Raw genomic sequence first — 8784 nt, forward strand, 5'->3', positions numbered from 1 at the left:
AAATCGACAACTCAATTAATTGAGTTGACCAAATGTGGTCTCTTCATTGAATTAACTTAAATGTTTTAGTACAGATAACTTAAAATCGCTAATAGATTAAACTTCCAATTATTTTTTTTTTAGCTTTTATATTTTAATACTTACTTGCCAGCTGACCCAGCTGAGGCTAGAACAGCAACCTTTTTTTGTGAGTCCCGTCCCACTGTGCCACCATGTCGCCACTGTGTGTATATAAATTAAGAAAAATTTATATAAGCATTTAAATATCTTCTCAGTAATTTTAACTTTTCTCTTTTGTCAGATGGGTTTAGGTAGTGCCTCTGTCCTGCTGTGCTCAAAATTCAGCATCACAAGCGAAATGACCACCTTGTGTTAAATAACATATATAGACCAATCAGCGCAGTTGTCTAGGCAGAATTTCAAGCGCAACCAATCATTTTGAAAACAGAGACGTGGTGAATCGTTTAAAGAAATTAAAATGTTAAGTTCAGAGAACTTTCAGAATATTCAGAGAATATTAATTAAAAGTTTTTTTGGTGCCTAATGAGTATAACACGCGTTGTTTGATGCCAAAACTTGGTATTTTGTATAATGTCAAGTTATATTAACTTAATGTCTTTATTAATGACAACAGTGGGGTTTACAGTGTGGTGTTTTCCCTGTTTATTTTTACACTCGTATCTTTGTGTTGGTGGTAAGTACAAGCAAAAATTGTCCTCTTGTGCATGGGACTTTTTTTTTTTTTTTTGTCAATAGCATGACTCAGACTTAGAGTAACGTCTAATAATACCATACAAAAAATCAAGGCAGAGGAAGAGTGACGGAGAAAGAGAGAGATGGATGGATGTGCATCAATGCCAGTATCTATTCCTGCTCTTGTTATTACACAGCGTGCCTCTTCTGTTCCCAGCCTCTGTAATCACCAGTCTTAAATTACAACACCAAGTGTTGTTAAAGGTGCACACAAGTTTATCTCCTTGATTCTGTTCTTCTGAGACTACTTAAGCTCTCCCAAACCCTCCAGTGTGTTAGATAACGATAAAGTAGTGGTTAAAGCTCTGGGCTACAAATGCAAATATCATATGTTCGATTCTAGGTGTGAGTGACTCATGAATTGGAGTTTTACCAAAGAATTGTTGTTGCGGTTGTGCCCTTGAGCGAGGCGTTCAATCCTGGTTTGCTCTGGGGTGACTGTCTATGTAATTAGTGTCCTGTTAGTCACATCGAATAAAAGGCTCTCCTAAACGAGTAAGCAAATCAGCAGCTCTGAAATTTGTGTATGTTCTGTGCATGCCTTTTTTTTTCACTCTGAGCATTTCCATAATAATACAGTACATCAAAGATTTGCTCACAGCTCTGTGTTTGTTCTTTGTGCTCTGTGGACTAGAGATAATCGGAAAGCCATACATTACTGTTAAGATCAAATTGCTACAGTTTGAGAGAACTTGTTTAAGGCATAAGGTAATATATTAACCAACTTTTTTATATTATTAGTTTATTTAAGAGAATAGTAATTCATACCATTATAATCCCAACCCCTACAGTTTTTCCCAATGTCTTAGATTAAAGGAGATGAAAAAATTATTGATGAATAAATATTGTTTATTAAAGAAAGTGCCCTAAACATCCCAAACATTCACTGTCGTTATTGTATGTTACATTTATACTGAGTTTGACTCTGGTAATGTTAGTGTATTTCAAGTGATCTTTTATCTGCTGTTTTGTTGGACCGTGTATCACAGAGTCTTTTTTTATTGTTTGTAAATGGTGAAAAATAAAGGTGAATACTCTACTGTTGCAACATGTCCTAACCAGACATGATGCTGTTAATCAAAAGTTTTTGTTGTAACCAGCCATGAAGGCTATATGCATCAAAGGAATTTTAGACTATAGTTTTCAGCATTCAAGTTTACAAGTATGGCTGTATTTGTGTTACATATTGTAGTTTTAATTGTTTTAACATGAGAAAGTGGTTGTTCGGACTTTAAATATGCCGGATTTATTTTTTTTTTGTGTGTGAAAATGACACCTACTGTATTTCAAAATGTTTTTCAACAGTTTTAGAAAATTTGAGCTCCTGGGCGACAGTGGTGTTTAGCACCCATCTTGTAACATTAGTACGGTGCACAACGGAGTTGAGGGATTCACATGCAGTTAAATAAAGCAAAGTCATTCGGGCAATGATCAGGAACAGGAGCAAACAAGAGCATAAGAGAAATCCAAAGAATGTCATCAAAATGCACAAGCAAAAGGTCAGGCTTGGCGGCAAGGAATTAAACAATGGTACTCAAACAAAATGGTCAAAACACAGGAAGACTAGACAATGTAATGTTCTCAAGAGACAAGACTCCGTAAAGTGTGTGTGTGTGGTGAAAATAAAGTCCAGTTATCAGTCTGTGATAAGTTGCCAGCTGTGTGAGTGTACTCAGTGGGAAACAGAAACCGGTGTGTGTGCAGTGCATTTGGGAGTTGTAGTTTGTAACTGTTGTGTGTGTGCAGTGCATTTGGGAGCTGTAGTTTGTAACTGTTTTGTGGGTGTGTGTGTGTCCGTCCATCCGTCGGTTCATCCGTCCAGCGATCTGCAACTGCCAGATCGCCAGCGATCACAACACATCTACCCACAGAGAGCAGCCTTTTCTGCAATCTACCACTGACTCTTTTGCATGTCTTTATAATGTTTACACATTATGTCGTTTATTTTTAGGGAAGCCTATGGGAATAGAATCTTATTGTACAGCTACTTGTGTTATGTTGCTCATATATTGCACTGTTCTCTGGAATACTTGATTCTGATTGGTCCATCACAACTTTTAGAATGTGTTTTATTCCCTGATAACAACTGGTAAAACGTGATTACCAAGCACTGTACATTTACACGGACAATTTGTTTCCTTTGCAGAATCTTTATATCTCATATTTAAAAAGAAAAAAACATATGTACAGTTATTTAATTATTTTATGAGCTCTTATTCTCTCTGTTTTTTCAATAAACAGCTGCTGTCATCTTGTGTGTCTATTATACTTTATGTTGAAAATGGCAAGACTTGTGTTTTGTAAACTTTGATGGGTTATAAGGTAACAAATTAGTAAGATTTTAAAAACATTTTGTTGTGAGTGAGCTCTTGCTTAGGGAATCCACCCACATACTCTTCTGGTTGGCTGTGAATTTAGATTTGTGTGAGTGTGTGTGTGTGTGTGTGTGTGTGTGTGTGTGTGTGTGTGTGTGTGTGTGTGTGTGTGTGTGTGTGTGTGTGTGTGTGTGTGTCCACTGTATACAGACAGTCAAATTACTTGTCATGTTAATCTTATTATGTTGCATCTGGTTGGTTTTACGTTCCACCTGTTGTAAAACACACATAGGTTGAAGAAGAGCTATTCCCCAACTAAGCCTGGTTTATTTCATTTTGGTCTGAAAGTCAGTTATTTTCAGCAGTGGATTGAAATGATCACATTGACTGACAGGATCAAATGAGTACATGGTGTGGTTTTGCTGCTTTGACACTCTATATTGTCTGAAGTGTTATAGAAATAAATGTAGCTTGAGTCATTTCATCTTTAAATGTTGATGTACAGTAGAATCACAATTAACCCTTTAAACACCACTCACTACTTGGTAACTAAAGGCTGATTTATACTTCTGCATCGAGCACATGCGTATGGTCTGATGCGCAACTCTCAAAAAGTGTAACTACACGTAGCAACGATGCACATCGCAAGTTTTCCAAGTGTGGGCAGCGCTCAGAGCTGCAAGCCCAATGACGTGAGTGTTTACGAGTGTTGAGTCCCATGAAGGAGCTCCAGATGTTTTGTGTTTACCTAATTATTAATGTCGTCGAGTTTTAACTACTTGTGCATTAAGGGAGCGTTCTGAAACAAAACACCTGTGAAGAAACTCAATATAGAGGAGCATAACATAACCTACTGCCAGCTAGCATTTCGGAAGTGTTATTGCAGAGCAACACAAACAGCACATAGAAGTATAAATGCAAGGCATGCGCTGTGGATCACGGTGATCGCTCAACATGGATGTATAAACCAGCCTTAAGACTTCATAGGACATTTCAGAAGAAGTGTAAAAAAATATGAATGTTTTGTAGACAGTGTCATCTTTTTGGAAAACATGGATATTTGTTTTTTCTTTTTATTAGAGAGTCTGTTCGATATTACTTTTTCATTGAAAACTTTTATAACTTTTTAAAACGATTACACTTTTTACCAAATGTTTTAGATCATTTCTACAAGCTTTTGCTTAAAAGGTTAGTTCCATCAAAAATGCAAATTCACTTCCCATTCACTTCCTATGCCTCAAGTGGATCCAAGCCTTTATGAGATTCTTTTTCTGTTGAACACAAAATAAAAGATTTTGAAAAATGTTGCAAACTAGTTGCCATTGACTTCCATAGGAAGAAAAATTTCTATGTTTCCAACATTCTTCAAAATATTTCATTTGTGTTCAACAGAAGAATGTGAAAACAGCTTTGGAATCAATGGAGGTTGAGTAAATGAAGGTATATCATTGAACTGTTACCCATACTGATGGCAACAGTTTCTCAGTAATGTTTTTAACCAGTAAAATCAAATTTTATATCTGTTTTTACCACCCATTTTTAGGCAAATTGATGTAGGTTAGCACTGGAATGCTCCAAAGTCTTGAATGTGCAATGATCACTTACCAGCCACTTTATTAGGTATACCTTACTAGTACTGGGTTGGACCCCCTGCCTTCATAACTGCCTAAGTGATGGTTGTGCATGAAAATCTCAGTAGATCAGCAGTTTCTGAAATACTCATACCAGCCGGTCTGGCACCAACATCTGGCACCACGTTCAAACACCAACATCCATGCCAGTTCAAAGTCACTTAAATCACCTTTCTTCCCCATTCTGATGCTCTGTTTGAACTGCAGCAGATCGTCTTGACCATGTCTACATGCCTACAGTAATTGCATTAAGTTGCTGCCATGTGATTGGCTAATTAGAAATTTGTGTTAACGAGCAGTTGGACAGGTGTATCTAATAAAGTAAGTGTAAATAAATGGAGCGTCGCTTATATTTTCTGTGTGACATGCTCGTATTTGCGTGTGAATGTGAGGTGCACTTGACTCTGCCTGTGCATGTGTGTGTGCATGTCTTTAAAACTCTGAAGGAGAGTGTAAGGGTGAGACATGCTCAAATCTTCAGAGCTGCAGCCTCTCGCAGTGAAAGAGACAAACTACAGAGACGGAAGCAAACACAAAGTGTTTTCCAACATGCTTGAGTGTGTGTTTGTGTACAGGGTGCAGTTAACTTTCCCAGGGGAATGTCACTTTAGTGACGGTGTGTAATGGTCTAAGAGATGAATGCTCTCTCTGCATTACAGAGCACACACACACACACACACACACACACACACACACACACACACACACACACACACACACACACCTCTGGGGTAATCTCAGAGAGAGGGTTTGTGTGTTTTGCAGCAGAGATTTCATAAGTTGTCACTTTCATTACTTGTCTGTGCCAAAAAGATCAATCTGTGTGTTGATTTGAAGGCCGGATTTATACTGGCATCATGGATTCAGTTGTATTCTGGTTTGAATTTTTAGATATATTAATAAGAGTTACTATATGCATGGGCTTTTGTACATTTTTGTAAAAAGAAAAGGTTATATGGGCTTACATTGTGCAATTTTACAGATAAACAAGCAGTTAATCAAACAGATCACATGCCTGTCACAAGCTGGATTTGTCCAATCAATGTTATTGACCTCATAAATATGCAAAGAGGGTCATTAGCCCAGGCTTCGCAAATTTACAGGGTGGTTGTGTACTTTATGTTGATTTTATTCTGCCAAAAATCATGTTTTGAGCATTTGAAGGGGTTCAATTTTAGTATTTTTTTTTACACTTTCAATTATCTTTAGTGTATTTTCTTTAGTGAATGATGTTGTTTCTTACAAAGTAAGAAAGCACACAGTCAGTCCACCCCAGTGGGAGTTATTCTCTGATTTAAAGAATTTCTGATCAAGTCATGACCAATGGAACTCAGCCTGGTTACGTTGCATTAGCACTGTCTTCATGTCCAAGAGATGCTGTATCACTGATCTAATTTACTGATGTGATTTCTTCCCTAGTTGAAAAATTCACAGACACAGCCAGCATAATGTAAACAATGTTGCATGTATTTGACAGTTGATGTGAAAGAGAACTTTAGTAAAACTCACGTCTGGCAGCTGGCTTTCTTTTTGCATACTTTAAACATCATATACTGTATGAGTTTAAACGAACCAGACTTTTAAAGAAATGCAGGTGTTCAGTTTTGCTGGAGTAGCAATGGCACAAGCTGTAAGGAGAGACCAGCCACTTATTTGCATTTAAAGAGACATGACAATACTGTATTTTCATCATATGGTACACCTATATGATTTGTGAGAAATTTTGAACTGAATCTTTACAGACACATTCTGTTAAATAAACCCTTCTTAGTTGCGGCAGTGAAGCAACTGCATGCTGTCAGACGTTTAGCTTCATAATGCCTTGTTTTAAATACAGTATGGTTCAGTACATTACAGAACGTTTTGTTACTTCGCAGGCAAGTTGCGATCAACGGCAAGACCTTACTCAAAGAGGAAAGCCATACAGGTTATTCACATACCTCATCTTCCTGAACACAATACAGCTTTTTTTGTTGCCTGTTCCTTTAATGTTAGCCCCCCCTCCCCTCTTATTTTCACATGCCTCCATGTCAGAGTGTGCCTCCAAATCCGGCTGTGTCAGATAAACCACACAGTGACAGACATGAAGGAAACAGATCATATGTAACGTTTGTGATACAGTAAGAACTTTCTTAATGATTATTTGATGTATTTGGAGTGGAGTTAATGCAAGCCTTTCAGCAGCAATGAGTCACACACAATGTCTTTACAAAGTTTACGCATACACACAGCGGACATACACACATACAGCACATGCGTTCAACTTTGCACTGTTTTTGAACGGCAAATGTGACAGGATACAGGTTAATATTCACTGCTGTATGGACATCCGTTATGTTGATGTACAAAATAACCCTGAATTAATCCGCAAACTGGAATTGAAGTATCTTCTTTTGTAATTGTACTGACATGCGGAAATGGTGATAAAGTAAAGATGGTAAAATCATTGTAATTTATTAAAAACATGCACTGTTTTAACAATGCTTTAAACTTGTAAAACTCATCCTTGATCACATTTGATGATGATTGATGATCACAGAGAGCTGAACAGATCTTTTAACCCCAGTTGCTTTGCGCATGTAATGTCTTGTTAGTAGGATTATAAGCATTACTATGAGCCTCAAAATGGGAGGGGTTTGGATCTTATTTTAACCAAACAAAGATGATTTTCATCACAGGTGCCCTTTAAAGGCTTTAAGCAGCTTTTAGTTAAAAATGTCTTATTAAAACACATGAAACATAAAATAATGGCACTTACATACATAGTTTAAGATATCTCACCACAAATTATTTGAGTTAAGAAAACTCAAACCTGCTAAATAGTCTAGGACTCTCCTTAAAGAGCCCCTATTTTTTATTATTCTATAAGTTTTAGGGGTCTCCAGCAACAGGCTGATATGCAAGGTCAAAAAACACTTTCATTGTCTTATTTTTACCTGATTATCCCATCGACTGCCATATGATTTGTTCAGTGATTAATTTGTTCCCAAACCCCTCCTTAGCACGAAGCTAACCTGCGCTGATTGGACCAATGACCCAGTCTGTTGTGATTGGCCGATTGTGTTCAGTGTGAGACAGTGCGAGAAAGAGAGAAATGCCCACCATGGCCACAGTATGAAGTAGCAGAAAGTATGTGAGAGGAATGCAATAAAGCGATGCAGTTAAACAGCAGCATATTAATCTACTATTAACCCTAACCCCAAGTAATAACAACAACACACATTCAGTATTAATTCACACAGTGGCAAAAGTTGAACTATTTTGAAAATCGACCGGGCCGCATGTGTGTATACACAGCTGATGGTGGCCATAGCAAAGACAAATGGCAGATGATCACGAGTTCAGAAATGCATTTAAATCGGTAAAGGAAGAAGCACGCGTCATGTTTTCAACGTGTTTTTTTGACACAATATGTGAATAGCCTGTTAAGATTTAAGCTGAGAGATACAGTACAAGCACTGATCTATAATAGATAAGTGATTGCAAGCCACGTGGGGCTATTACAACTTATAAAACACAAACACATATTTTGCAAACTAATCAAAACGAGGCAACAATTTTAATTACACTTACATGATCCGGAGGAAGAAGAAACTGGTCCATTTGAACTGTAACAGTTACTGACAAAGTCCCTGTCAATGTCTGACAAAGGCCCAATCCCAAGTCTACCCCTAAGCCCTACACTTTCAAGCTAAGGAGAATTGGGACACCCCTACCCCTTCACGGGAACGCGCAAAACAAGGGGTAGGGTGTCCCAATTCTCTTGCCCTTAGCGTACGGCTAAGGGCAAGGGGTAGATATCCCTCGAAAGAGAGATTTTTCAGGACCGCACTCGAAACCAAGGGGTAAGAACATTTCCCAGAATACACCTGGCTGCACCTGTAAGTGAGGAGATCCACAAATTAGTATTTTTTTATCATTATTTGAATTTTTACAACAAACAAGCACTCACATAACCACGTTCGTGTTTTACTGTCATGCTTTAAAAAAAACTGCTAAAATAAAAACTGCTAAATTTCACTATTTATAATCCCTAATAATAACTCTTTTACAGCAGTCCCACAACATTCTGACACTCAATAAAA

This window comes from Danio aesculapii, chromosome 23 (genome assembly GCF_903798145.1).
Source record: "Danio aesculapii chromosome 23, fDanAes4.1, whole genome shotgun sequence".
NCBI lineage: Eukaryota > Metazoa > Chordata > Actinopteri > Cypriniformes > Danionidae > Danio > Danio aesculapii.